Raw genomic sequence first — 21,470 nt, forward strand, 5'->3', positions numbered from 1 at the left:
ACACGGCCCACCAATGCACATCTGAAGGGCCTCAAGACTCGGGTTTTATTAAACAATAATAAGTGACCTTTTCCCAACCATAGCTAGCCCCCTCAAGGTCCTGGAAACCTTGCTTCCAAAATTCCTTAGAGAGTACGCTATCCCCAGACCCCTCCCAGCTCCCAGGTCTACAATCAGCCACCCTCACAGGCCTGGGGCAGCAGCTCTTCCTGCCCACGGGTCCTGTCCCTGGGCTTTACTAAAACCACCATTTTGCACCAAAGAAGTCTCAAGAATTTTTCTTGGTGGTTGGCTCCAGACCTTACCTATATCCAAAACTTCATCAGTGTGGAATGCCTTTTGCTCTGTCCTTGCTGGTCAATTTTCCCTGTTCCTGTTCCTCATCTACAGTAAGAGAGCCCCCAACCGCTCCCAACAGGCTCGACTCATCAAAATCAATTCCCAAAGACAATTGTGCTGAAGGGACAGAAACAAACTATTTACTGTTTTAAAAATGGATTTAAAAAAAAAAAGAATTTTGAGATGCCTCCGTGGCTCAGCGGTTGAGCATCTGCCTTTGGCTCAGCATGTGATCCCGGGATCCGGGATCGAGTCCCACATCCGGCTCCTTGCATGGAACCTGCTTCTCCCTATGCCTGGGTCTCTGCCTCTCTCTCTCTCTCTCTCTTTTTCTGTGTCTCTCATGAAAATAAATAAATAAATAAATAAATAAATAAATAAACAAACAAACAAATAAATGAATAAATAATCTTTAAACAAAGAATTTTATTGTAAAAGTTGTAATACAGTTTCATAGCTTCTAAATAAGAAAATTAAAATTTACCTATAACTCCACCATATAAAGATACCCAGTTTTAATATCCGAATGCTTATCTCTCCTGGTATTTTCCCACAAAAGTAAACTCTTCTGAAAACACTTTTTTCCCAAGTCATATTTTTCCGTTTGCTAGTGTACCCAGACTTATTTACTGATGACATTTCATCTTTTGTAACATCGTTTCAGATGGTTACAGAGCATTACATCATATACAGAGACTATAAGTTCATCAACCAATCCTTTATTCGTTAATAATCACTTTTTTAACATAAATAATGATTCAGTCAACATCCTTATTCAATCATCTTTGTACACCTTCCCATGATTTTACGAAATGAAACTTTTAAAGATTTTGACGCATATTGAAAAATTGCCATCCAAAATATTTACAATTTCTCAATTCTTTGCTTGGAATGGGGGAGGGGGTCAAGCCTGTGCTTGCAGAAACTTCCTCCTGGAGCTCCTGAACCTGTTGCATAGCCGGCATCCTGGGGTGTCACTGCATTCCTGAGAGAGACAGAGCCTGAGACAGAGACTGTTTCCTGGGTCCCTTGTTTTTCTCTGTCTTAGCTGACTCCTTTATTTGCTCTAGCATATTGCTAATCATTTACTAACAAAGGAAGTTAGATAGGTAAACTTTTCCAGTCTTTGCATTTCTAAAAATATCATTATGAATAAGATAACAAAGTTGATCTAATGGACATATACTAAATATAATACATACTAATGAAAGAAAACATACTCTTTTAAAATACAGACTTAAAAAAATTTTCAAGAATTGACCACCATGGTAAATCATAAATCAATTTTTCAATGAATTTCAAAGAATTACTATCAAACAGATCTTATCATCTGATCACAAAAGAATCATGTTAAAATTCAGCAACGAAAATATGCCATATACCATATTTTTAGAGCCATGTATTTGGAAATTTGAAAACAGATCTCTTACATACTAGAAATGTTAAAATAGAAATAAGATGAAATAGAAAAAAATTTCAATATAAGTGATAAAAAAAACCACTAAATTTCAAAACTAAATTAACATTTGAGGGAAATTTATAAACTTCAATTGTATTAGAAGAGAAGAATGGCTGAACACTAAATAAGTAAACTGGAGTAAGTATCCAACTAGAGATATTAAAAAAGAACCACAGAAGAAAACCAAGTAAAGGTGAAGAGGGGAAAATGGAAGACAAGAACAAAACTTGATATAGAAATATTAAAAAAATAGAGACAGCAAGAGCAAAGTAATTAACAAAGCTCTGGAAAGATGATGCAAGTAAGGAAAACAGAGGCATTCACAATACCAGGAATGAAAAAAGAGTAACAAGATTAAAGATAATAGAGGAATGTTATAAATAATTTGAAGTCAATAAACTTGTATTCTTAGGCGTAATGGACAAACTCCCAGAAAAACATAACTGGTAACAACTGCCTCTGCATGAAAAATGCAACTGGTAGCAACTGCCTCTAACAGATTCATAAATGCGAAAGAAATTGAATCCTAAGGAACATGTTGGGCCCAGGCAATTATAAAGGTGAGTTCTGACATATATTCAAGAGATAGAGGTAGATAATCCAGATGTATTCAAACTCTTTAAAAGAAGATAATGGGAGAGGCAATCGCCCCAAATTTATTTTATGAGATTAATGGAAGCTGGATCCCCACACTATACAGAAAAAGTATGAGAAAGAAAAAAAGATCAGCCATATTTATTGTATTCATATTTATGAATACAAACTTAAAAAAAAGATTTTATTTATTTATTCATGGGAGACACAGAGAGAGGCAGAGACACAGGCAGAAGGAGAAGCAGGTTCCCTGTGTGGAGCAGGATGCGGGACCCAATCCCAGGACCCTGGGATCAGGACCTGAGCCAAAGGCAGATGCTCAACTGCTGAGCCACTCAGGCGCCCCTGAATACAAACTTTTTAAAAGCCTAGGTTAAATATTCCAAACACAATCTAGCTTTGTCTTTTTTTTTTTTCAAATAATATAAGTAGATTGCAAGAAGTTATATTGGAAAATATCTTAATATAATTCATCCCATTAGAGATTTAAAGAGATACTCATCCCAATAGGTCTAGAAAAAATTTGAGATGACATTCGACATTTATCCATTAAAAAATTAAATTAAAACCAATCTCCTAGTAAACTAGAAACAGTAATTTTCTTTACCTGATTAAAGAAATCTATTTTAAAAAACCAACCAGTTACAGTATTAACATGGTAAATCATTAGTGAAACATTAAAAGTAGTGCTTTAAAATTCAGGAACAAAATTAAGATTGCAGGGAAGATCTGAGCCAGCTCGGCAAGGCAAGGGGAAAAAAAGAGAAAAAGTATAAGAATGAAAAAAGGATGAAACAAAATTCTCATTATTTGCCAGTGATATGAATACTAACATGGGAAACTCCAAATAACCTACAGATTTATTATTAGAATTACTGACAGGTTAGCAAAATAGCTAAGTTTAAAATCAATACACAAAAATTAATAAATTTGGGGGTGCAGTTAAGCGTTTGCCTTTGGCTCAGGTCAAGATCTCAGGGTCCTGGGATTAAGCCCAGCATTGGGCTCCCTGCTCAGCGGGGAGTCGGCTTCTCCCTCTCCTGCAGCCCCTCCCACTTGGGCTCTTTCTCTCTCATGCTCTTTCCTCAAATAAACAAATAAAATCTTGAATTTAAACAGAAAAATACGATCTCAAATTTTTATTTACAAAAGCAGCAAAAAAGAAAAAAAATGTAAGACTCTAAAGATGTCTTTTTTTTTTAAGATTTTATTTATTTATTCATGAGAGACACAGAGAGAGAGACAGAGACAGAGGGAGAAGCAGGCTCCCTGCAGGGAGGCTGATGTGGGACTTGATCCTGGGATTCCAGGATCATGCCCTGGGCCGAAGGCAGGCCCTAAACTGCTGAGCCACCCAGAGATCTCCAAGATGTGCAATTCTTTAGAAAATATAGAAAAGAATATGACTTTTTTGAAAGATATTGGAGAAGGCTTAAAGAAATAGACATATGTTTGTGGGAAAGGAAGGTCAAATTTGTAAATATGTACATTTTCCCCATCTTGATCTATATGTAGAATCAAAGAAATTCCAGTAAAAATTATAACATGGTTTTCTGTGGAATGTGACCAACTTACTCTGAAGTCTGTTTGCAAGAGCAAAGGGGCAAGAATATTCAAAACCCTCCCTGAGGAAGCATAGGATTGGTGATCAGGGTAGGACAGCATGCTGTCTCTGGTATTGTGATTTATTATAAAGCTGGAGTAATCACAAATGTCATATTCCGAGAGGATAGACAAACAGATCAGTGGAGAAGAATAAGAGATGCCAGAAACCATCCCACACATAGATAAAAACTTGATACATGAAAGGCGTGGTATTGCTGATTATTTACTTACATGGGGAAAAGCAAATCAAGTCCTTCCTTATACCATATGCAAAAATAAATTCCAGATGGATTAAAAATTTGAATATAAAAGAAAAAAAACATTTAAAAGAACTATAGTGGAAGAGAATCATGATTTCAAGGGAAAGAAGGGTTTTATTTTGTAACTACATAAATCACAAACCAAAGGGAAAGTCGATACATTTAAGTACATTAACATACTATATATAGTTGAATACTTTGATACTGCTTATGGAGGTAAAGAGAGAAGAAAAGCCACCAGGTCAGAGAATACAATTGCAACACAAAGTGTAACAAAGGAAGGTGCATGCAGAATTTAGGAAAAACACCCACAAATCATAAGAAAAATAAAAATAAATCAAGAGGAGCACCAAAAAAGGACGTCTCACTTTTCACTGGAGAAGAGACCTGGAAGGGGCCCCAAACACACAAAAAGGTGCTCAGTAAGATGAGTAATCAGGAAAATGCCAATTAAGAAACCACAATGAAAGAACATTGCATACTCAACAGGTTAGCCAAGATTTTAAAAATCTGATGTCAAGAGTTGGAGATGATGGAGAGAAACAGAAGCTCTTAAAAACTGTGGGTGAAATGCTTATTACAATGAGACTGGAAAACAATTCAGAATTATCTAATAAGATTGAAAATGTGCATACCTTATGACCCAGCAATTCCACTTCTGGGCACAGACTCCAAACTTCTTACACATGACATGTGCACCAGATGACCTGTAGGAAAGCGTTCATGAGAGTGTTGCATATAACAGCATAAAACTGGAAATAACCCAAATGACCCTCAACCATAGAATGCATCAAGTGTAGTGTGGCCATAAACTGGATGAACTATATAGTCACAGGGGTCATGAATGCATCTCAAAACATCATCTTAACCATCAGGCATTGCTGGCGGGAATGTAAAACGGTGTAGCCACCTTGGAAAAGAGTAGGGCAGTTCCTCAAATAGTCAAGCATAACCTTAACCATATGACCCAGCACTTCCACTACTAGTGTTCTCAAAGAAAATAGAAACATAGATCCATGCAAATACAAAATCAAAAACAAAAAAAAAACAGAAAACAAAAAAACAAAAATTAAAAAAAAAACCAAAACCCCAAAATACAAACAAAACAAATGAACAAAAAGCCCCCCCCCCCAACTGCATGAATGTTCACAGCAGCATTATTCATAATAGTTCAAAAGTGGAAACAACCAAAATCGCCCATCAGCAATGGATGGGTGAACAAAAATGTAGCATATCCACACAATGAAAGAAGGAAGCACCGAGACGTGGTGCTGTACGGATGGACGAGCCTTGAAAATGTTACGCTACGTGAAAGGAGCCAGTCACAAAAGATTACATGTTATATGATCCCATTTACATGAAACGTACAGCATTGGTGTGTCCCCAGACACAGAAAGTGGATTTGCGATTTCCAGGGACAGGGAGAGGAGAGGATGGAGAGTGACTTCTTCTTCTTCCTCTTCTTTTTTTAATTTTTCTTTTTCTTTTTTTTTTTTAAGATTTTAGTTATTTATTTGAGAGAGAAGAGAAGGAAAGAGAGAGAGAGCACAAGTGGGGCAGAGGGACACAGGCAGGGGGAGAAGCAGGCTCCCCATCGGGAGCCCCATGTGGGACTCGATCCCAGGACCCCGGGATCATGCTCTGAGCCGAAGGCAGAGGCTCAACCTCTGAGCCGCCCGGGTGTCCCCAAAATTCCCTTCTTTAAATTATCCATTTGTTTACCATCGTTTCTCTCTCTCTGTCCCTTTCTCAGTAAAGGCTCTCCTAAGATCTGGTTATCTATCCTTGGTTGTCTACTCATATTTTAAAACATCAGGTAGGGAGTCCCGTGTACACGTATGTGCTTTGCTTCACACGGGTCGGTGTGAACCAGCAGATACCCTGACGCCTAAATGCCATTTGGGGAGTATCTTTTCCCTGGAACCATTCAGTGTCTCAAGAGAAAAAGCCCTATGCTGGGTTTTGTTTGGGAGTTTTATTTGTGGCGGTTGGTTGTTCTGTGGTCCCGGGGAGGTTGGTGCGTGGCTCCTGCGTATTTGGAGCTTTGGTAGCATTCTCTTTGTATACCGGATTTCAGCAAAGCTCCGCTTTCCAACCCAGATCTCACTCCTGGCTTCATTCCCCTTGGCATTTGCTAGGCCCACATCCACTGGGTTTTGCAGAGCACGAAAGCCCTTCCTCTATTTTCCTGCGATACGCAACCTCCCCACTCCCCCAACCCTGTTCCTGGTCTCTGCTTCATCAACTGTCACTCCTTCATCTCTTCATTGCTTCCAAATATCTGTTGGCGTCTCCCATCTTCTGATGACCTCTCTGTTGGTCTCTGCATTACAGGGTTGCAGGGTTCTTGTCTCCAGGAGCCAAAGAATGAATCTCGAGGACACGAAAGGGTGAAGTGAAGTGAAGTCTTATTAAGGGAAGGAGGGAAGAAAGCTCTCTAGAGTGAGAGGGATCCCAAATGAGTTGCCACTGAGGGCTTTTACTGGCAGTCTTTTATCGAGAACTGTCTGGAAAGCTTGTGGCCTTGAAATTCTTGGACCGTGTTGGTTTGAGCAAGGACTATTGATAACATCCTTAATGACTTACTTCTTTGAGCTCTGGTCGTTTTCTGTGATTACAATGTAGTTGCCAAAAATAAAAAAATAAAATACTCCCTAACATTTAGGGCCAGGTGGTCTGGTTTGTTCCCCTATTTCTGGATTTGTCTGCCCTCAGCATGTCTCCACATTTGGGGTTACTATGAGCCTAGTCACTGTAGCCCCCTGGGTGAGCCTTGTCCCCAGAGTCAGGCCCTCCTCTCTCTCCCTACCTAGACCTTTTTTTTTTTTTTCCTACCTAGACCTTGACCCTTTCCTGATTCATCTTCACTGCTCCGAGTTTATACATCTGATTCCTTCTTCTTATTTGCAGGGATCTTTGAAGGGAGAGGAGAAAACATGTAGAGTAAATCTGTCACCTTTAACCAGAAATTAGGTTACTTTTAAAATAAAAATAAGAAAAATAAATAAATAAAATAAAATAAAAATAAGAAGCAAAAACACTCATGTTTATTGAGCCCTAACTACGGGCCAATCAGTGGTCTAAGAATTTCACATGTATTATTTTGTTAATCTTCACAACAACCCTAAGAGGCAAGCGCTCTAATTTTTTTCCTACTTTACAGATGAGAAAACTGGGAGATGGAGACAATAAATCACTGCCAAAGATCTCAGGGCTAAGCAAATAGTGGAACCAGGATATAAACACAGACAGCCTGACTCCAGAAGCACAGTCCTGAATCATCCTGTGACATTAGATAGATGATGATAGACAGGAAGGTAGATCGATCGATCAATCGATCGATCTATAGATAGAAAGTAGACAGATGGGCAGATAACCACCCAACCTCAAGGGCCTATACTCAGTGGTGGTAGGTGAAAGAGTAAAATCTGTGTCCTAAACTGAAAGAGTGAAAATCTGCTCAGAATGAAAAATAAAAAGCAGCTTTGCCCTTAGTCGGGTTGGCCAGACAGATACAAACAAACAAACAGAAAAACAAAAACAAACCTAGCTGCAAAAGTAACAAGAAACATTGCTTCTCCCAAAGTCCGGCAGCAGATGTGAAATGTCATGAATAGAGCCCCCCCTTCCCATGTGAGGGACCACTATTCTCGTACCCACGATGCTCCCAGACTTGCTTTGCTGGAAGACCCAGTTGCTCAACGGCCCTCGACTCCTCCAATCCCTAAATCACTTCCACGTATCCTAATCCTGCATTGAAAACAGCCATCAGTTCAGAGAAAACAGCCATCAGTTCAGAGCTGAACCTCACTTCCCTGAGACCTTCCTCAAAATGACTCAGCAGGAACCCAAACCTTACAAAAGATGCCTCTCCTCTTCCCTCTTGCTGAGCTTCACTCTACAGTTCCTCTGAAATACTCTCCCTCGCTGCATTGAGTCAATAAATGTGATTTTGTCCCTCGGCAGCTTTGTGCCTGGGTGGTCTTGGCTGATTAGGTACTGGTATGTGTGTTCTTAGAGATTCATTCCTTTGGCCGAAATGCATGAACTTTTTAACCATGACAGAGCCCCCCGAGGGGTCAGACATGGAAAACCTCTTGAAAGTCTTAGGGAAGAGGGATCCCCTTGGGTGGATGAAAGACTGGGACTTGGAAGTCACCCCTCGCTACTTTGTATTTGTCCTCTGGTTGGTTTAGGACTCTCGTCTTGCCAGGTCTCTGGCACTGACTCCTTCCAGGAATCTTCTGGGTCCTGTGTCTATTTCAGTCCTGCCTGGGGCACCTGCAGCTGCCCTTTCTGAGCTGGTGACTATCTCCACCCCTTCCCTCGGAAGTACCCACGGCAGTCAGAGGGAGCTTCCCTAAGAGGCTTAGCGGGGAGGTAGGAGGTGTCGCCCTCAAGGCCAAGGCCTGAGGAAGCTTCCCTACTGAGCCTCTGTCCCAGCCTGGACTGCGTTAGGGTTAGGGCCTGAAGGGAAACGGGGGTGAAACGTCACTGCTTCTGAAGATCTAGTGGAGGGGTCCTCGGGGCTTTGATGGCTGTCGATGAGTCCCTGGGCACAAAAGGTCATCGTTCTGATTGTCGTTACTGACGTTATTGATACTTTTTAAGCTGGTGTTGTTTTTGTTTTTTTTGTTTGTTTGTTGTTGTTGTTGTTGCTGCTGTTGTTTTGCTGGTGTTGTATTTTTGATCGGAATTGGATTGGATTGCTCTGAGTCCCTTACATCGGTCTTCTTTCTCAGCCCAAGTGATTGGCCCCTCATTTCACGGTTGAAGAAACCCAAGCCCAGAGAAGTCGTGGCTACTTGCCCGGGTTGGAGACAGAGAGCGGAGCTCTAAAATCGCAGTTCCCCTGACCCCGCCAAAGGTCACTCTGATTTCTCCCCGCAGAGCAGGAGAACATTGAACACGGGGCCTTGGGAGAACCACCTGGGCCTGAGGCCTGGGAGCCAGGACTAAGCCCGAAGCACAGACCGTGGGTGCTTAGTGGGCAGAACCACGGGGACCAGAACCTTGTTCCTATTTCTACCTCCCCAACCGGGAACCTCCCTGTTAACCCGCCTCCAGAGCCGCCCAGCCCCCAGGAGAGATGGGGCCCTGCCCTGGGCTCAGGTTAGGTAAGCGGAGGCTGAGTCCTTGGCAGCCATCGGGAAAGGAAGGGGGGGAGCAGGGCCCTGGCCCTGCCCTGGCCTCCGCAGGGTGAGTGTGGGCGCAGGAATGCGTCGGGCTCTGAGCCAGGCCACACGGGTCTTGGCCTTGCAGCAGCTCTGAACTGACAGGTTCAAACCAGTTTGTGGCTTAGCCCACACTTCAGAACAGAATGGGGTGGTGCTGGCAGTTCTTGGTCGGGTTTTTTTTCCCCCTACCCTAAACCAGGCTGTCCAGGAAGAGTAGGGATGAGGCAAGAGGTGATGGTTGGGACAAATGTGCTTCAGGAAGGTGAGGATGCTCGCTCAAGACCCTGAAGGCAGGTGTTTTGTTTTTTTTCTTAAGATTTTATTTATTTATTCATAGAGACAGAGAAAGAGAGAGAGAAAGAAACAGAGAGAGGCAGAGACACAGGCAGAGGGAGAAGCAGGCTCCACGCAGGGAGCCCGATGTGGGACTCGATCCTGGGTCTCCAGGATCATGCCCTGGGCTGAAGGCGACACCCTGAAGGCAGATCTTAAACCCCCAGACCCTTCGGAGGGTTTATGGGCAGTGTCTAGGCACTGGTGTCTCTTTCATTCCGTTCTGCTCTCCTGAATCCACTCTCACCCTTTTATCCGTTCTTCATACAGCTCCCAGAGTGAGCTTTCGAAGTGCAAAGCTAACCGCGTCACCTCCCCCCGCCCGGCCTGAGACTCTGGTGGCCCCCTCTCTGGCATCAAGTCCAAGTTCCTCAGCATGGCAGCCAGGCTCTGCTCTAGAAACGCCCGCCTTCACCCTCGCCTGGCCCCTCTCTCCTCACTGCTCACCAAGCTAAGCTCAAGTTCCCGGAGCCGGCTATGTGCTTTCCTGCCTCAGGATCTTTGCACCTGCTGTTTCCACCGCCTGGAAGGCCCACGGTCTCCACCTCTTAGCCCATTTCCCTTTCTTTCCTGAAGTTTATAAGTAATACTTCAGATCCGAGCTCCTCATCTTCTTCAGAGAAGTCTCCACCGATACTGTACCCCTCACAGTACAGGCCGTCCTCTTACACGCTCTAGAAATACTCCTAAAGACAATTGTCACTAGGTATTAATGTCCATCTCATCCTTTGCTGGGCTGAACTGGATGTTCCATGAGGACAGGGACCCCATCCTGCTCACTGCTGTATCTTCAGCACCATCTGTGAGTGAGTCAGTCACACTCAGTGTATTGAGGACCTAGTAGTCCGACTAGCTGAGCGTCTGCTATGCATCAAACATCATGCAAATTCATTTACGATCTTCCTTTAGGTAATCCCCATGGACTCTAGGCTAAGATTCGGGGCTCCAGAGATGAGGTTGAAATAGTATTAGATGAGCTTGTATGTATGTGGGCACCTGGGGGGCTAAGTGGTTGAGCGTCTGCCTTCGGCTCAGGTCGTGAACTTAGGTTCTGGGGATCGAGTTCTGCATCGGGCTCCCCACAGGGAGCCTGTTCCTCCCTCTGCCTGTGTCTCTGCCTCTCTCTCTCTGTGTCTCTCGTGAATAAATAAATAAAATGAACTTAAAGAAAAAAAGATGAGCTTGTATGTGTCAAAAAGCAGAGGCCTGGCACATAGTAGATGCTCAATAAATAATAGTCAATGGACAAACCCATTTGAAAGAAGCAACCTTTTGTTGAAGAAGCTAAGTTATACATTTTTCAGCTGCAAGAGACAAGATGCCCTAAATCACATAGCTCGTAAGTGCCAGACCTGGGATTTGGACCCAGGCCTGGAGGCGCGAGTCCAGAGCTCATCTCGTGTTCCCACTGGGCTCTGCTGGCCGGTGGGGAGCCCGGAGAGGAGCGTGACTTTGATCTGCCCTAGAGGGACAGACGGTAAAGCCGATAAGGAAAAGATACAGACCCAAGAGACAACCTGAAGACGTACTTGCTCCCACGATTTGGAACCGAGAAAACTGATGTAAACAGTAAATGAAACAAGAAATCAGAGAAGGGGGCAGCCCGAGTGGCTCAGAGGTTTAGCGCCGCCTTCGGCCCAGAGCGTGATCCTGGAGACTCAGGATCGAGTCCCACGTCAGGCTCCCTGCATGGAGCCTGCTTCTCCCTCTGCCTGCGTCTCTGCCTCTGTCTCTGTGTCTCTCATGAATAAGTAAATAAAGTCTTGAAATTAAAAAAAAAAAAATCAGAGAAGGGAGAGACCCACCTGGCAGCAGGTGATACCTGCAGCAGTGGAGGCGCAGGAGAGGGCATGGTGGGGGGAGAGATGGCAGGAGGAAGGGCAGCGGGACAAGCCAGGAGGCCTGGAGGGGGAGGTGGCGTCTGGAGCTGAGGGTCCTGCGTGGACGCAGCGGCAGCTGGCTGCTCTGGCCATGGCAAGCCATTTGACACTAGTGATTCCACGAGCAGCCAGAGGCCGGCAGCATTCCAGAAAGATCCTCTGGGAGGGTCATGCGAGAAGAAGTTCAGCAGAGGGGAAGGAAGAAGAGGCAGGGGGGAGGGACGGCCGGAGGGAGGAGGGCAGAGAGGGCGCCTTTGCAGGTGCCCAGGAGGCCCTGCACGCGGAGGCTCGGATGGGCCTGCTGTTCCCCGTGTTTGGCAGACACGAAGAGGCTGCCGTGGAAGAGGTGAAGTAACTCCCCAGGTCCTTCGAGAAGAACCAGAGCTAGTGCTTAGGTGTCCGCCTCCCAGGCAGGCCTCCTTTCCTCCGCGTCACAGGCCGGCGGGTGGCCTCTGACAGCCCAGTTTGGAGGCCTTCCCGGCAGGGCGGCCCCGGGCCGGCGGCTTTGGGTGTAGACAGACTTTCCCGAGCTACACTGAGGACGCATGTCTGTCCGCGGCACCCGGGTCCCCGCGTGGTGGCAGGTCGGCCGCGAGGTCAGGGGCAGCGCCAGGCCCGGCCCGGGAGAAGTGTCCAGGGCAGAGCCACGTGGCCAGATGACTCAAAGGCGAGCCCCGGGAGACGCGCTTAGAGCGGGACAGGCCACCTGGCCTGGGCGTCCGGGTGACCCACGGGGGTTCTAGTCCCGGAAGCAGCGCTCGGGGACCCTGGGTCACTGGCTGACTCTTTTTCCCCAACGGATGAGCTTCCTCATCTGTAAGATGTAGTCACAAATCCCAACCCCCTCGTCTGCTTTCGGGATCCAATGATCTTGTAACTGTGGGCACGTCGTGCTCCCTGAGGTTATGCGGGGCTGGTGGACGGGATGGTTGTCGTCAGAGGTCGAGGTCGGGGCCCCTCCGGCCCTCTCTCAGCCGGTGCTCTCAACTGCTTTGTCACACACCATTTCTCCCCCTGATGTATCGCTTCCCATCCATCCGTTGCTCATTTATTCATCGCCCACCCTACTTAAGCCATCGCGCTGGGCAAGTATTGTTCCGGTCCTCTCACCGCCCTTCTTTTACTTTTCCTCTTGCTGTTTGGCAGAGGAGGTGATCAGCTCAATCCATTGTGCTGTTGGTGAATAGTGAGTTACCTGCGCCCAAATATAGAGACATGTTAAAATGCTTCTTTTGCATTTTCTTCAGCCTGTCTCCCTACTCTGCTAAATCCCCCGTCTCTGGCACATTTCTGTTCTAAATTACAGGTATAGGGCAGCCTGGGTGGCTCAGTGGTTTAGCGCCGCCTTCAGCCCAGGCCCCAAGAGGATCCTGGAGACCTGGGATCGAGTCCCACATCGGGCTCCCCGCATGGAGCCTGCTTCTCCCTCTGCCTGTGTCTCTCCTCTCTCTCTGTCTCTCTCATGAATAAATACATAAAATCTTAAAAAAAAATAAATTACAGGTATGGAGCTCACCAGCTTCAGTCGCAGAATGAAGAGAATGCTGGTTACCTTGAAAACATCAGGCATTTTACGCGTGTGGATGAGGGGGCCTGGGATCGGCCAACACAAGGCCTCGCAAATGTATTTTTCACGGAAAATATACTGCAGGGAGGATAGGTCTTTTCATGTATTTGTGCCAGAGCCTCCAAAGGAAAATAAAATACCATTGTGTTGCTCAAGTGTACGTAATTCTTACAAAGCAAAACTGCCGTAAACTATCTGGATGCCCAGGATCCAAGCGGTAGCCTAAGGAAAGGGTGCGCACAGGTGTCCGGGGCGGAGGGGGGGGCGTGTCTCGACGGGTGTGCTTGCTGTCATCTGTCTGTGCACATCTGCTCAGCCCCGAACACCCTGGAGGTGCCAGGAAGCTGCGGCGGCAGGCTCCGTGGAAGATCAGGGTCAGAGAGGCCAGCCTGGGAGGATCCTGGTTTCAGACTCAGGCCTCCAATCCGGAGAGGCGCAGAGGGAGGAGGCAGAGAGGCTGAAACAGGGAGCAGGGATGGAGAGACAGGGAGCTGCAGCACCCACAAGAAAGGCCCAAGGGAGGCTCTGGAGGGTCATGCCGCGGGACCCCATGAGGAGCGTTTTTGCTTGACTGAAAAGGAAGCCTGGCGCAGGGGGGCACCCTAGGCCCTCTGGACTTTGTCTCCTCACTCTAGCTCGGTCCACATGGTCACCTTGTTCGGGATGTGCTCTGCTCCCTGAGGGCAGCGGTTGCAGAGAGGGCTGGGTGCCCCTAGATGTTTGGGCAGGTGGCCTCCCGTTACTCCTTAGGCCCGGAATGCATTCCCTTATTCACCCAACACATGCGCCCAACCGGGAGTTGGGAGAGCAGAGAAGAATGGACCCCAGTGTCCCCCCTACTCCCCCTGGCTCCCCTAGATTCTGTGATGAAGCCGGCTTCAGGAAGGGGTCTGAGCTGTGACGGCTCGTGTATTTTCTCCTTGGAGGGTTGCCTTTCTTATGCCTTCCTCATGTTTATAGTTTGCTAAAGGCAAAAGGCAACCTTATCTTGACATTATCCCATCTCCAGGGTCCCGTAAGTCTTCTTGGACATATAAAAATTCCTTGGAAACTTCCTTTATCTCTACCCCAAGATACATGTTGACAAGCATCCTCCAAGCGTATGACCCACTGATAGACATCTGAAGGGGCTCATGACTGACGCTTTACTAGATAGTATAAATGACCTTTCCCTAACATCAGCTGGCCCCTCAAGGTCCTGGAAACCTTGCTTCCAAATTCCTTCGAGACTTAGGCTCTCCCTAACCCCCTCCCAACTTGAAGGAATACCACCAGCACCCCTCACAACCCACTGCAGCGCTCTCTGCCCACGGGTCCTGTCCTCGTGTCTTATAAAACCACCTTTTTGCATCAAAGATGTCTTAAGAATGAATTCTTGGCGGTGAGCCCCGAACCCCAACATTTCTACATCAATAGCATCAGATCCCACAGGTTAAGGGCTCTGTCCCCAAGAGTCCCCCACTTCAGATGCTAATCACTAGGCCAGGTTGTCACCTTTGCAACTGACCAATCAACTGTTAAGTCAGAGGTTCTGACAATCCCCTCTTTGGGTTCGATGAATATGTTAGCACAGCCCACAGAACTCAGAGGAGCATTTTACTTCCTAAAGTACCAGTTTACTATCAAAAGATAGAACTCCAGAGCAGCCAGGTGTAGGAGATGTGTGCGGGGAAGGGCACGGAACTTCCTTGTCCTCTCTGAGCATGCCACAACCCCCTGACCTCCCACGTTCACCAACCCATTAGCTCTCCAAACCCCATCCTTTCTTGGGTTTTTTTTTGGAGGCTTCATTACATGGGCACGGTTTATTAATTCACTGGTGACCTGAAATCTCCAGCCCCTGTCTTCTCCCCGGAGCTGGGGGTGGGGAGGCACAAGGTTAGGTCCCCAGGTAAACGGCGCCCATCCTCAGGTGACCAAGGACCAGTGGGCATTCCAAAAGTCACCTCACTGACTAACAAAACCCCTTTATTATTCTCACCATTTAGGAAATTCCAAGGGTTTTAGGAGCTCTGCGTGAAGACTAGATATATATTTCTTATATATCACAATATCACAAGCCCCTAGTTCTTTCTCTCCACATCCTTGAAAAAGACCCAAATGGCTCCAAAGAGGGCTGCTAATCTGTAAGCACACCCCATTCCGGCCAGCTGTTCCTGAAACTAGCTGAACTTCCGCTCCCCCCACTCCTGCTGCAGCCTATAAAACATTCCACTCCCCTTCCCAAATTAGAAATGAATAAAGGCTCATGTCATGCTGTGCTGGAAGAGTTCATTACACACTGTACTCCTTGTGATAAAATGGCCCCATCTGGGGGGGGGAGGGTCTTCTATTTACCCCAAGCAAAGTCTGGAAGGATGAGCAACATGGAGGGGGGAGGGGGCAAGGACAGGAAAGGAAGCTCATTTGGCAGTTTGAGGAGGGATTTGGAAGCACATGTCAGGAAGGGTGAATGGGAAATAGTGAGGTGGGTGCAGCCTGCACCCCTCCCAGTGGCTGGGCCCGGCAGGGCCCCTTGCAGGCTTCACCCCCCGCATTGGGTCCACTAGGCCCCCAGCTCCCTGAGCCCCACCCCATCCCACTGTGCTTGCTCAGGACCTCAAGTTCCCAGCAGAGCCGCCCATCACCCATCTGCTGAGTTTGCTTCTCCACCTTTCGCCTTAGGAGAGTGATTGGCCAGGGAACTAGCATGTTGCAGAGGAGATGACCCTCTAGAGAGGCAGGCTCAGAGACTCCAGCTCGGGGACTGGACTTGATCCCTGCATTGAGCTGTGGGCCTCCCAGGGCGGAGGCAAGTCCTGGTTCTCTCCACATGGCTGCTGGGAGTGAGTGCAGAATTCTTTGGAAGGGATGAACAGGATGACTACCAGGCCACGGTCCCACCCGCAGGGTCCACTCCTCGGCCACGGCCTCTGAAGGGACGAGGGGTTGCTCACTGACCACGGCATCCTGCTCCTGCTCCTCCGGAACACAGTCCAAGCTTCTTTGCAGAGCTGAGGAGTCTGCCAAGGCCAGGGTCTTATCAAAGGGCCTTTTGTCTCCTGAGCTAAACATTGGCTCATTGTTACCTCTCTTCCTGGCCCCTTCCGGAGGTGGGAGGCCGCCGAGCCTCCATCTGTGTGCAGCTCTGAGCGCAGTGGTGCAGGAGAAAGAGAGCAGCCCTGGTCCCAGAGAGAGAGAAAACCCCAGCACTGGGGACAGGCCGACGTGATGTCAGCGCTCAGGGCTTCCTGTGCGGGGATGACAGGGATTCAGCTGAACGACCGCATGCCATTATCTTCCTTCAGGATAAGGGATTCCTTACGTCTTTTCCTTCCTGCCTTCTAAACTCAAGCCCTGCAGAGAATTCTTTTCTGCTTGCTTCTCCTTTATCCTTTAAAGATGGAGCTCAACAGGGGCACCTTGGTGGCTCAGCCAGTTAAGCATCTATCTTTGGCTCAGGTCATGATCCCGGGGTCTTGGGATGAGCACCTCATTGGGTTCCCTGCTCAGCAGGGAGCCCGCTTCTCCCTCTCCTTCTGCAGCTTCCCCTGCTTATGCTTGTCCTCTCTCTGTCAAATAAATAAATCAAAAAAAAAAAAAAAAAAAGAAAGAAAGAAAAGAAAAGAAAAAGATGGAGCTCAACATCCTTTGCTTCCAGTTACTCCCTTTGATGTATCAACACTCTTCCACATCCCGTGAGCGGTTATGTACCTCACCTGAATTGTGCTCGTTTGCCCTCTTTCTCTCGTGCTTTTCATCTGTATGTGTGGCTCTCACATTGGAAAGCTTTCTGAGGGCTCCCCATTAGACTGGGAACTCCATTCTTTGTTACTCAAAGCCTGAAGACAAGAAATCATGTTTCTTGTTGATGTTTGTTAAGTACTGATTCTAGCCTCAGCTCTCCCTGGACAGTGTTTGGAGGGTCTGTGTGGAAAGTCTGTCTCTACCTCTGTCTCTTGCTCTCTCTAGTTTGGACACAAGCTGCATGTTATTTCATGTAGATCACCATCCACCCATCAACAAGTTTGAAAGGTCTGTGTGGAAAGCCTCTCTCTGCTCTCTCTCAGGATTGGACATAAACTGCATGATATTTCATGTAGATCAATCATCCACCCGTCAACAAGTTATGGCGATGACTATAGGAAGTGATACAAAATGAGTTCAGTTAGATCCCTCCAAGCCTTGAAGGCAATTGCATGTTTCCAGAAGGGGTTAATCACCTCCTCTCCACCAGGGCACTCCCCGGACTCTCATTACTGAGAAGTGAAAACTTCAGAAGGAACAATTTCCTCCAGCCAGTGTTCTGGTCTTCAGACCCCAGACTCCTTGGACACTGACACACCTAGGAAGGACCTTGGCCTGCCCAAATGGACGTCATGGACGCAAGCGCTCCAGTTAACTCCTTGTTCCAGGCCCCGCATTTTCTCCTAGATGCAAAACTCTGACATAGCCTCGATATTTCACCGAGCACTCCTACTTTCTGCCTTAATTGAAACATGCCTCCCCACCTTCTATCCCTCCCTCCCTTACATCAAGGGACTGGGATGACCCTGGAAGGCTGTGTTAGTGTTCTGCTTATCCCAGACCACTTCCAGAATATGCCTTTTCTGCCCTCTGAAGTACGGTACCACTCCTCAGTGCTTGGAGAGCAGCCCTCAGGCATTGACAGCACTGTCAGGACGCCGGAGGGGTGTGCACAGGTTCTGGCAACAAGCAAGGGTGGCAGCAAGAGCTGTGGATTTAGTGTAATCGAGTGGAAAACTGGGGCAGTTGTCTTTGCAGAACAATTGTTTTCTGCTAGGGTGTTTTCTGCCTGGTAACTGGGTAATAGTGAGGGAGTGGGCCTCAGTCAGAGCACCAGGGTTGAGGACAACTGCGCACTCCCTCCACCTGGATTGACCCTCACCACCTTCCTTTCTCTGCACACCCACACTTAAGAATATGTGGGTACCTCTGACGTCATTGGGGGCTTCCGAATCACCACACATTCTTCTCTCTGTCATCGTTCCAAATGCACTTTATTTCTCATCCCTGCCTACAATGGTTATTTTATGCCTTTTCTCTTATCAAGTGCCTTCTCCTTTCCCCACTTCTCTTGCTATCAGGAGTTGACATTATTTTTTTTAAGATTTTATTTATTTATTTATTTATTCATGAGAGACACACAGAGAGAGATAGAGGCAGAGACACAGGCAGAGGGAGAAGCAAGCTCCAAGGAGCAGGACATGGGACTCGATCCCGGGTCTCCAGGATCACACCCTGGGCTGAAGGCGGCACTAAACCGTTGAGCCACCAGGGCTGCCCAGGAGTTGACATTAAAAGGGAAAATATAAAAAATAAATAAATAAATAAATAAATAAATAAGGGAAAATATAATCCAATAAGAGGGAGCTCTGTCCATTTCTCAACCTTTGCCCATAAAATTGGATGGGTTTGTTTTTTGTGTTTTGTTGTTGTTGGTGTGTGTGGGGTTGTTTTGTTTTGTTTTGTTGTTTTACCGCTCTCCATGCTTTCCTTCTCTTGCCCTGACCTGGAAGAGAAGGTGCTGACCTTACGCCAAGAAGAACTCATTCTTGTCCATTAGATTCAATCCCTTCTTTCCTTTAAGACCTATGTTCTATAGTGATCACCTTTCCTATAGATTTTTAATTTCTTCCTCTGTTGACTCTGTCCTCCTAGCAAATGATTATGCTCAATTTATTCTATCTCAAAGCAAAAACAAACCAAACAACGCTCCTTGACCCTGATGGCCTATCAATTCCCCTAGCTTCCTTCCACCTTTATAGCTAAGCTTAAGTCTACGCTGTCTCACTTCCATATACTCAACTCTCAAGTTAGCTCTCCACACTCAACTCTCCACCAGAATGGCTTTTGCTGAGATTGTTGGTGACTGCCAAATTTCCAAATCCAATTTAAATGTTTTAGTTATTGTCATATTTGCTGTATCTGGGCATTTATTTGATACTTTTGACCATGTCTCCCTCTAGAAACTGTTGGGTGGGTTTTTTTTTCTTTTAGCTTTCAGAATCTGTTTCTCTCTCTCTCTCTCTCTCTCTCTCTCTCCTCTCTCTCTCTCTCCCCCTCTCTCTCCCCCCTCTCCTGTCTTTCAGAGAGAACCTTCCATATGTTTATTAAACAAACATTTGTCAAATGCTTATTATGGGCCAAGAATTCTTCTACAAGATGGGCAAAGCCCCTGCTTTCACAGAGTTTACTTTTCGTTGAGTGTGAGGGAAAGAAAGCAAATAAAATAAGCAAACACATCACTAAGAAAATAGGAGATAGGGCAGCCCAGGTGGCTCGGCGGTTTAGCACTGCCTTCAGCCCAGGGCCTGATCCTGGGGACCCAGGATTGAGTCCCACATCGGGCTCCCTGCATGGAGCCTGCTTCTCACTCTGCCTGTGTCTCTGCCTCTCTCTCTCTATGTGTGTGTGTGTGTGTGTGTCTCATAAATAAATAAATAAAATCTTAAAAAAAAAAAAGAAAATAGGAGATAGCAGTGAGTGCTAGGCAGAGCACTAAAGTGTCGTTTGATGAAGGAAAAGATTGAGGGCCATCTTTAGATGGAGCATTAGCAAAGGCCTCTCTGAAGAGCTGAAATTTAAGACATGAAGGCTAAGAAGGAACCAGCCGCTTAAAGATGAGGAGAAGAGGATTCTAACAGAAGGAACAGCCAAGGCAGAGTCCAGAATTGGGTCAAACTCGATGTGTTTGAAGAACATGCAGACATGTTCTGTAGAGAGCCCTGGGCCCAAGAGGATGAGCGACAAAGACTTAGAAGAAGCAGATAGCACCCAGAAAACAAGAGAAGGAAATATTGCAGAAAGAAGGGAGTTGTCAGCTGTGTGAAATACTGCTGAGAGATAGGGTGAAATGAAGGCAAGGAGGACCATGAGATCTGCCAACACAGGCATCACTGGTGACATTGACAAGTGCAGTCTTGGGGGCATGGAGGAGACAGACGCTTCTCTGAAGGTGGTAGAGGAGTAAGTGATGGATGAGAAAGGGGAATCCAGGACTATTTCAAGGACCATTTCCAGAGGAAAAGCAGAGAGGTTACAATCACATTTTATTGTCTTTTCCTCTCGCTAGAATATGAGCTCCTTTCTAATCTGGATTAGTTTTCCCAATATTGGGTAGAGGGCTGGAGCTCAGGAAATTGTAAAATGAATGAATGAGTGTACTGAAACCGGAGATCTTGATTCTATCCCCAGTTCTATTTCTTATAACTTCATGAACTCTCCCAAACTCATTTTCTTTCTATGTAAAACAAGAGTAATAATTCTACCTTTGCATAGATCATAGGGTTGTCTGGTGTTCAGACGAAATCATTTGTTTGTGGCAGCTCTGTAATGGCAGAGACAGTACTAGCCTTGCTGACAGGCAGATGCAAGTTCAAATCCATGTGTACTAATTATTAACTTATGAACTTGAGCAAGGTAAAGAGGCTCTCTGAGCCTCAGTTCCCTAACAGGAGGTTGTGTATGAATGTGTGGAGCTGCGGTGAGAATTAAATTGAGATATTGGAAATGAGAATTTCTGACTCATAACGGGGGTTCAAGAAATGTTCGGTGAAGAGGAAGGGAGGGGAGGAGGTCTTCACCCTTGGTGGGATCCCACCAGGGACGCCCGGTGCCTGGAGAAGAGCTGTAGTCCAAATGCTACTGAGCAGCCAAAGCCACAGATCTCTGCTTCCCTTGAGTGTGTAGACAGCAGCCACCAGGCCAGCACCTCCATGCAGAAGTGCTCTGGTCCTTCATCCCAGCACAGAGGAGTAAGAAGAGTTACTAACATCTGCATAGCACTGAGAAGACCTCCTGGTGCTTCCCTAAATATGTATCTCCTGTAAGTCTCTAAACAACTCTGTGAATCAAGAAGGTAGTAGAGATGTGATGCTAAGTGATGGAAGAATCAGGTCTTACAGCTCCAATGCCGTCTTTCTAGAACCTTTCCCTGCTTCCCCTCTTCCAAGACTGAAGGAGAAGAAATCAAAGGTTTGAGCTCCTAAGGAATAAGGAAGCCTTGCACATGGCCAACCTATGCTATCAGGAGCATGAGAAGGGAGATGGAGGGTTGGGGAGAGAGCTCACTGGAGGCGCATGAAAAGGATCACCAGCATGGGTGAGCAGGAAGCCAAAACCAGCCCCAAGCCTCCTATAGTTGACAGTCATTTCTTTGAGATGAACCCTAGGAAAAGAACTGGACCCAGAGATGGGGTGGACTTTCTGCCTCCCATGCAACTCATGTGCCCACCCAGAAGGTTCTTTCTTAAC

General features: G+C 46.5%; 1 long non-coding RNA gene across 1 annotated transcript; it reads right to left on the reverse strand.

Moving 5' to 3' along the window:
* Positions 1–1,042: 1,042 nt before the first annotated feature.
* Positions 1,043–5,264, reverse strand: LOC111096859. The gene is made up of 2 exons (XR_005361568.1): positions 4,893–5,264; positions 1,043–1,324 (listed from the first exon to the last, which is right to left on the reverse strand). It is a non-coding gene; the product is annotated as an uncharacterized LOC111096859 (long non-coding RNA).
* Positions 5,265–21,470: the final 16,206 nt, after the last annotated feature.

Source organism: Canis lupus, chromosome 7 (genome assembly GCF_011100685.1).
Source record: "Canis lupus familiaris isolate Mischka breed German Shepherd chromosome 7, alternate assembly UU_Cfam_GSD_1.0, whole genome shotgun sequence".
In the NCBI taxonomy this organism is placed as follows: Eukaryota; Metazoa; Chordata; class Mammalia; order Carnivora; family Canidae; genus Canis; species Canis lupus.